An 8269-nucleotide genomic window follows, 5' to 3' on the forward strand; every position below is an offset into this window, starting at 1 on the left:
GTTCTTCTCCTCTTGAAAACACAGCTGGAACGTGCGCTGTGTCTCAGTGGTGGCTTCCAAATTGTTCTGGACCGTGGCTTCTCCAAATCCTTTCATGCCTGGTTACGTACCCTTCTGTGTCCATATCCTTGGAAGCAGTGAAAAAACAGCAATTGGATCAGAGGAATTTGAGGGAGTGTTTTGTGGGTAAAACTGAGGAAGAGGAAGCTGGCAGGTGTAGCAGGGCTCTTGAGTGTGAGCTTGTGTGTGGCACCATGAAGAGCTGCAGTGAGGCTGCAAAGCAGCTTAGGGTGCTCCTTGCTCTCAGGGGATTTTGCAGGGTGTGGTGTGTAGGAGAGCTCACAGATTGGGAAGAGAGATTGTGGCTGTGATAGCTGGGGGCAACAAGGGAAGATTGTTCTGTTTTGGCATAGTGGGAGAACTTCACCTGTGCTCCTGTAATTTCTCCTGCTCGTAACTGAATGCTACTTGCTGAATTATAAAGTGCCAAACATTATTTTTATTTTTGATTTAAAAATTATCATAAAAACCTAAAATGCCTCATTGGTCAAAATTGACTCTGCTTTTTGGTATTCAGTTAAAGACTGCTAAAGTGGTTAATTTGTTTTTACTGTTGTGGTAAGTAATGACATGCTAGACCACAGATGACAGCACTGCAATATGAAGACTCTACTCGTCAAGTACAGACTATAGTGACACTGCCTGTTCAAACAGCTCTCTGGAGTCCTCTCTGCTGCTTGTGGATGAAGCTTGCTTCCCTGAATTCAGAGTCTGATTTAGGTCCTGTGCAAATCTGGCTTTCTGTTAAGGCACATACCTTGGATGAATATGGTGTGATGGCCCTCTACATGGTAGTTTTCAGACTTGCATTTATTGTAGACAGAATCTACAATAATGAACCAATGAACCACTGTCCTCCTGGCCCCCAAATTCCAGATACATACAGTCTCCACTACCAGCCTTGAAATACACTGAGAGACACTTTTGTTTTTTTGGTCACAAGTCAAAGTTTCTCAGCCACTAACCAATTAATTTCTCTTAGCCTGTTCATGACTCCCCCTCTCCCAGCACTGTGTCGTGCAGCAAAACTGTGAGAAAATTTAGGGATGGTGATGCTGTTTTTTACATCTTGAGCCCAGTCATGTTTCCCTGTCCATGGGAATCATTTGAGCATGGAAATTGGTTGGTGGTGAAAAATGGAAGGAAAGCAAATCCAGCAGCCTGTGGTCTGCAATGCTGCCTGACTCATGTTCCACAGCCTGGAGTGGTATGCTCTGAGCCAGGCTGGCTTCTCCTAGATGGTGTCAAGTACTTCCATGCAGGTTCCAGTTTCATTTTCCCACAAAATGTCTGCAAAAAGACTGGGTTATTTCATTAGCTTGCTTGTGCACAAATGAGTGGGATTTCAAATTTAGTGGGCCTCAAAGAGCTGAAATTGAAACTCTTGAAGAGTTGAAGCTGAGTTTCCACCCGTGATAAAGTCCTGGTTTAAACAAGGCTCCTTCAAATCTGCACTTGTTAATTCACAGTGGCAAATGTGAGTAACAAAAATTCCTTTGTCCCCTCCTTCTCTTGGAGGGGAGCAGGCAGAAGAGCCCATCTAATAAATGTTGTATTTTTCTGTTTTGATCCTTCCTGAAGTATTTAGAGCATATTGGGCTCTCAAGTTCAGTAAACCTGGTTATTGACACAAGATGGCAGTGTGGAAGTGCACCTTGCACATTAAAAAAGCCATTTTCGTGATTGTAATCTCATATAAAAGGGGTTGTGTTTTCTAAATGATGCTAAAGTTGTGATGTAAGAGAACTTTGTCTTAATCTTGGCCCTTTCTCCCCACCTGGCATCATGGAGGTATGATGTGCAAGTGAATCTGAGACATCTTCTTGGGTTCTTTTTGTTTGTTTGTTTGTTTTTCCTGTTTCATTAATTAGCTGCTGCTTAAAGCACTACAAGGTAAGGATAGTGGAAATGACAACAATTCCTGTGGAGAAAAATGAACTAGATGATTTCTAGTGGAGGTTTTTGCTGTATTTTGTTGGATTCTTTTTTAAGGTATTGTTCAAAGAAAGAAGAACCAATTGCTCTCCCTCAGTTCATCAGCTGCAGAATTGCTGTTTAAAGTTGCAGCCCTCAAATGCATGGGTGTACAGGAGAGCTGGAACTCTGCACTGCTGCTAAATTCTGAGTACATTTCAGGCTGTGTGCTCTGTTCAATACTCCCAGTGCAGGGTGCTGGTGAGAACATGTCCGCTGTTAGCTGAGGTGCTTGGCTGTCTAAGCTTCACTGACATCAACACTCATGCAGACTGTGACGCACATGTTGACACCTGCATTATTGCACACCTGTTTACCTAATACTTACTTGGCTTTTTAAAAATTCCAGAATTATCTGAGAACTCTTGAAATCTCTCTCTTTAGGCTTTCAGGCTGTCAGCTAACTAACTGCAGTGCACGTTTGAATGCAGCTTTGGAACTGAGTGGTCTGTGGGTAACAGCTCTGTCACAGGTCAAGGTTTAAACAGAGTGGCACTTCAAAAATAGAAAATGTTTTCTCTGTGGGTTATGTCTAATACATAAGAACAAATCAGGTGTCTCGGAGTACAATTCAAGATACTGCATATGTTCTTAGTTTTTATGAGAGTTTCTTTTTAACAGGAGATTTGTCAGAAATTTCAAAATTAATTACCTATGAGTTCACCTGTTCAGGCAAGCTGTCACACCACAGGCAGTGCTGATCAGTGGCAGGATTTATGCAGCAAAGCCCATTTTTAGCAACTGATGTCTGAGTTTGGAGTTCACACTGACACCAGAAATGGTCAGAGCCAGTCTTGTTATTTTCAGTAAAATACTTTTCAGGTGAATCCCAAGGGAGAGTTCAAGTGATAAGTTCAACACTTCCCTTAGGTAATAGCTGCTGTTGCATGGCCCAACCTGTCACTTGTGGAGGGGGAAAGTGTTTGAAATCTGACAATGTGAACTCAGTGTGAAAAGTGGTATGCTTGCAGCAGTGTTTTAAATTCCAACCAATCATTTGTAATGGATTAGCAAAACCTGTGCCATGGCTGTGATGGAAGGCTTATTAGCAGCAGGCATAATTACACCAAAGAGCAGCTTCATGCTGGAAGCACTTTAGCATTTTCATTTTAGCTCCCTGCTTCTTGGTAGCTAGGGGCACCAACATAAAACAACATATGAGGATGATTTTGTTTCCTCTCAAAAGGGGTGTTCTAGGGTGAGCAGTGGGGTATCAGTTTACTAAAACTGCAGAATTTTTTTAATTGGTTCAACCAACTTGAAACAAACTTGCCAGTAAGTACCTGCTGTAGGCAACAAACACTCCAAGGACCTGCCTTATTGTGCAGTGGGAATTACTGGGTTCTCCTGAGCAGTTGATATTGTACAAAGAACAAAAACACTTTTAAAAAAAATGTACAAGTGTGTATGTACCTACAGTTTCTCTTTATTGTTTGCAATAGAAGAAAGAAAAAGCTCAGGCCATCAAATGGGCAGCTCACGAGCACACCCCTGTGAGAGCAGGTGTGTGTTTGGCACAGTGCGCCCTCCTAAATGGCCTTCTGCAAGTACTGGGGCCAGAGCAAGTGTTTCTGATTCCCTGAACTGGAATTTGCTCTTGTCCTTAGGCACTTAACCAGATGTGCCATTTATTGCTGCTTCAATTGTGTATGGCCTTTCTGCACTGGAAAGTCACAGATTTCAGGGTCAGACCAGGCTACTGCAATATGTGGTCTGCCTGTGTGGCTACAAAGATCAGAATCTCTCATCCAGCAATTCCCATATTGAACACAGCTGTGTGAACAGTGGTGTTCTTTGCTGGAAAGAAGCCCTGTGTAGATCTGAAGTATGCAAATGATGAAAAGTGTCAACATAAATTGTTCCAATAGTTAAGTAGCACTCTTAAAGATGTTAATTTTATTTAAACATATTTTAATGACCTTTCTAGCTTATTATTAGTCTAGATTTTATTTTAGTTCATTTAAGTTGATTTAGATTTCTAGAGCTAGATTAATTCTCTTTGTTCTGTCTTAGATTGTACATATGTCCTTTTTTTGGGTTTTGTTGGGTTTTTGGTTTGTTTTGTTTCTCATACCTGTACATAAAACCTTGTTGCTCACATTAAACAAAAAATGCAAGATTACCTCTATGGGTGGACATGTTGAGTTGAAAGACCTTCTCCCGGTGAACTGCAACACAAAACTTTCCTAGGAGAAGATTTATAACACAGGAGAAGTAATCCTGAAGAGCATTAAAAAAAACCTGAGGCTGTGTAAGGATTTATTTGCATACGACAAATATTGCATAAGGCAAATATTCAAATAAGAGCCAATGTCCATAAGGAAATTTTGCTGCACAGATTTTCTGGCATAATTCTAAGGTTTTGACTTGCCTTTGTTGGAATGACCATACCTCAAGTCCTGTGTAGTTCTGCTAAATTTCCCTGTCTTGGGGAAGCACCTGTAAGAGATTTCCATGCTGATGTGTCTTGACAGACAAGTGGACAAGATGACATTCCATTTCTATTTCTCAGCATGAAGTGTCAGTTGCAAAAAATACAATTAGTGCCTGCTATGTTTGGCAGATATTGATGTGAGAGGTTCAGCTTGTGGCCTTTCATCAAACTCTAGCTCCGCAAAGATAACAACTGCTGTCTCTTGATGCCCATGTGAGCAAGATTCCTGCAGAGAAACACTAGTTGTACTTGCATGTGATACTTGAAATAAAATTAGTTCCTGCCAAGGTAACTGTCATGTCTGTGAGATATATATGTGCTGCTCGCTGTAAAAGCCAGGAGTTATACCAGCATACTCCTGTCTGCATACACCTGAGGAAAATCCCAAGACAGTTTAGGAGAAGCCCCACTGCAATGGAGGAAGCAAGCAGCCTTCAGCCAGGCACAGCTCCTGTCTGTGAATAAACCACAGCCATCGAGCACAGTGCACTGCAGAGTGGCAGTCACGAGTTGTGCTATTCACAATACTCTGTGCAAAATGCATATTACAGATGTGCATGTGTTTTTATCAACAACTTCCACGCATACAAGTACTTTTGGATCTCAGCAAGTAAACAGAAAAGTGACAAATCACTTCTTTGCTCTTTGCTATTGAAATAATTGGATGATTTTGGCTTCTTACCGGTGGGCTCAGCGTTCTTTGGAGCGTTCTGTTGCCTGTGATAGTTCATGGCACATCTAGCACCTGCTAATGCAGTGTTTTGTGTTCCCCTCCCTCAGCACTGTGTCAACTCAGCCATAAAGGAGAGGCAATTCTGAACTGGGGGTTGCCCCTATCAATGTACAAATATATTTAGGTTGTTCAGACATTCTGTGTTACACCAACCACCCTGGTTTTGCCATCACCTAACCCTTTCCAGTTAATCTCCTTCTTCTAGTGATGTTGTGCTAAATGGAAAACAAAAAGTGGGCTTATAAATGCCATTTTGGTACTGAAAATATGGGTGGATGGTAAACAGGGCAAGATATACAGGCTGCAGTATCCATTTTGCCTTTTTACACTAATGCCCTTTTGGTTACTCACTATAGCACTTTGTAGCTACATAGTGTTACCACATAGCATAATTCTGGTATCATATACACTGAATGTCCTCTTAAATCCTGTTTCTCTGTAACAGCTTTGACTTGAAGCCAAGCAAGCTGCCTATTCAGGAAAACTGTTTATATAATCTTTTAATCCTCATGTCTTTGCTAGATCATGAGTTGTTCATAAATCTGGATTGCGTAGAAAATGCCAGTTGAAGGTGCTGACTTTGTTAAGCTTGTAAAACCAAAGTATCCTTTCACCTAGCACTAGAGGAGAGCATTTAAATTATTCCCTTCAGTTTATCAAGGCTATGGTCTCTGAAATATGTCCATAAAAGTATCGAGAGATATAGAATCCCAGGAGATACAGGGCTAATGTGTGTGTCTCAATCAGCAACAGATGATAGCTGTGGAGACAACCACAGATTGTTAGTAATAACCTGCTGTGAGAAAGAACAAAATATGGCTGAGAAGGGGCCCACACAGAGGTAGTGCAGCACTTTCTGGGATAAAGTCCTTGTCCTCGTTCCTGAAGTTAAGCACAACACAGTACAGTACAAGTGCAGGAAGGAGAAGTGGGCATGGACTCGAGGGAGGGATCAAGATCACCAAAGAACCCTGAAGCCCTTTGGCCCATTTCCAGAGGAAAGGGCTATGCATAATAAATAATTTGCACAGAAAGTGAGAAATGTGTCTTCAGGACAGGGAAATCTATTTATAAGATGGTACTCCCACCAAACCCAGGTAGCATCCCCAGGACCCTGGGCATCCCATAAGCTGGACTCACACTGAAACCAAGACTGGTTTTCTCTCCTTCTTTCTTTCCTCTCTCTTCCTTATCTTACCCTTCTATTCAAAACCCACTGCCTTATGCTTATATAGAATAGGTCAGGGACTAACACCATTTTCCATGCCAAGTGCGTAATTTACTAATAAATCTTTGAGTTTTTGCAGACCCCCTGATTTTTGCAGACCCTCAGATTTTAGTCATTCTTTTTTACCATGGGCATCTAGGAATCTTGGGTGCTCCATTCCCCACAAGGCTGGGACATCACAATAGACAAGGGCAAAAATGCTCTTTGGTCATCCCTCAAGAAGCAGATATTTACACTCACTGGTTTTTGCAATTGAAGTATTAAATTTTTTTCTCTCATCTGTCCTGCTTCACTGTTTTTTTTTTTCCCACAATAACAACAATGGTTAGACTATTCAGCAAGTGTGTTTATCTTCTGATCAGGCTCAATGCTGAGGCAGCAAAACAGGTGTGTTTGTAATCCTGTTCTCTTGCCTGTAGATCGACTGCAACTCTGATTCCCACAGAGCCTTGCTGGTTTTATGCAGAGCATTCAATGACCATGAGCCTGGGAGTCAGCTGCCTGCCTCTTACCTCCCATGATGGAGCAGGCTCTTTGCAACACCACTGCTGTTCTCCAGCGTGGGAAAAAGGCTTCCCCGTGCAGCCCACGGGTGTGTTCTGCTGTTCACTGAACTCCAGCAACTTGCATGAAAAGAGAGCCTGCTCTGCTGGAAATTTATTTCACTGCTGTCCAGAGAGAGCAGGAATATGACTGAGATCAGCAAGGCCCATTAGTGAGGCTGCAAAGAGATAACCTTGGCTGAGCTGAATACAATAAAGACTGTGCTGCTGTAGAGCATTAGAAAGATTAGCAGGACTATGCTGGTTTGCCTCAGCTGATAATGGTGTGCATGGTGCAGGTTAAATTACAACTACCTTGGCATTCTAGTCTATAAGTTTTTGTAAGGGCGCTGTAAGGTCTTGTACAGGTATCACCAGGGGTTTTTCTGGAAGCTTGAGAGAGAAGCTGGAGATTCAAGAGAGTGATGAAAACAGTGTGCTGTGATGCTGGGAAGATGTTCAGTGCTCTTGTATTTTGTTGGACTAGAAATTTTCTTTGTGATGTTCCTGAAGCCTCTGATTTCAAATTGAGTAAATGGTAATTTTTATAAACCTGCTGACTTCTTTTCTTCTTAAAAAAAAAAAAAAAAAAAAAAAAAAAAAAAAAAAAAAAAAAAGAGTGAGACCAGAAGAAATAGTTTTAAAAATATTAACCTCTGTCTCTTCAGCTAATAGAGTGAGAAGAGTCTTTGACTGACCTTGAGATTAGCTCACTTGGTTAGAGCCCAGTACTAAAAATGTCAAGGTTTGGGTTCAATCCCTGTATGAGCCATGCATTTAAGAGTAGGACTTGAAGATCCTTATGCATCCCTTAATCACAGAATATATTCTGTGACAGATGTTTACTTCACCAAAAGATATTCTGAGGTTGAATTCTTTCTTAAATTGTAAAATTGAATTTCAAGCTATCAGCTGGTCCTGGACTTGAGTGACGGGTTTGTGATTCCACACAACTTTTAAAAAAAGGTTGCAAGTAGTGTTTTCTAGTGTTTCTAGTTGGATGTTTGTAAAATGGATCTGTGCAGCTCTATTGGTTAATTATTTTCCACATGAGGACTTAAGTTTGAATTTTCCACACGTATTTGTAGCACCCATGAGCTTCAGTGTTCAGCCTACCAACCTGTGAGGAGAATGCTTGAAAGGATGATAACATGTTTCGGTTTCATTTTAGGTCTAAATTTGACCAAAATCTGAACTTTTTTGTCTTCAGCACTCAGTTTGTCTGTGTGGAAGATACTCACTTCCACACAGATAGGGATGCGGAGGTTGCACTGCAATACATCATCTCCACCAGTCCT

The sequence above is a fragment of the Pyrgilauda ruficollis genome, unplaced genomic scaffold (genome assembly GCF_017590135.1).
Source record: "Pyrgilauda ruficollis isolate IOZ18807 unplaced genomic scaffold, ASM1759013v1 scaffold26, whole genome shotgun sequence".
Classification (NCBI taxonomy): Eukaryota; Metazoa; Chordata; class Aves; order Passeriformes; family Passeridae; genus Pyrgilauda; species Pyrgilauda ruficollis.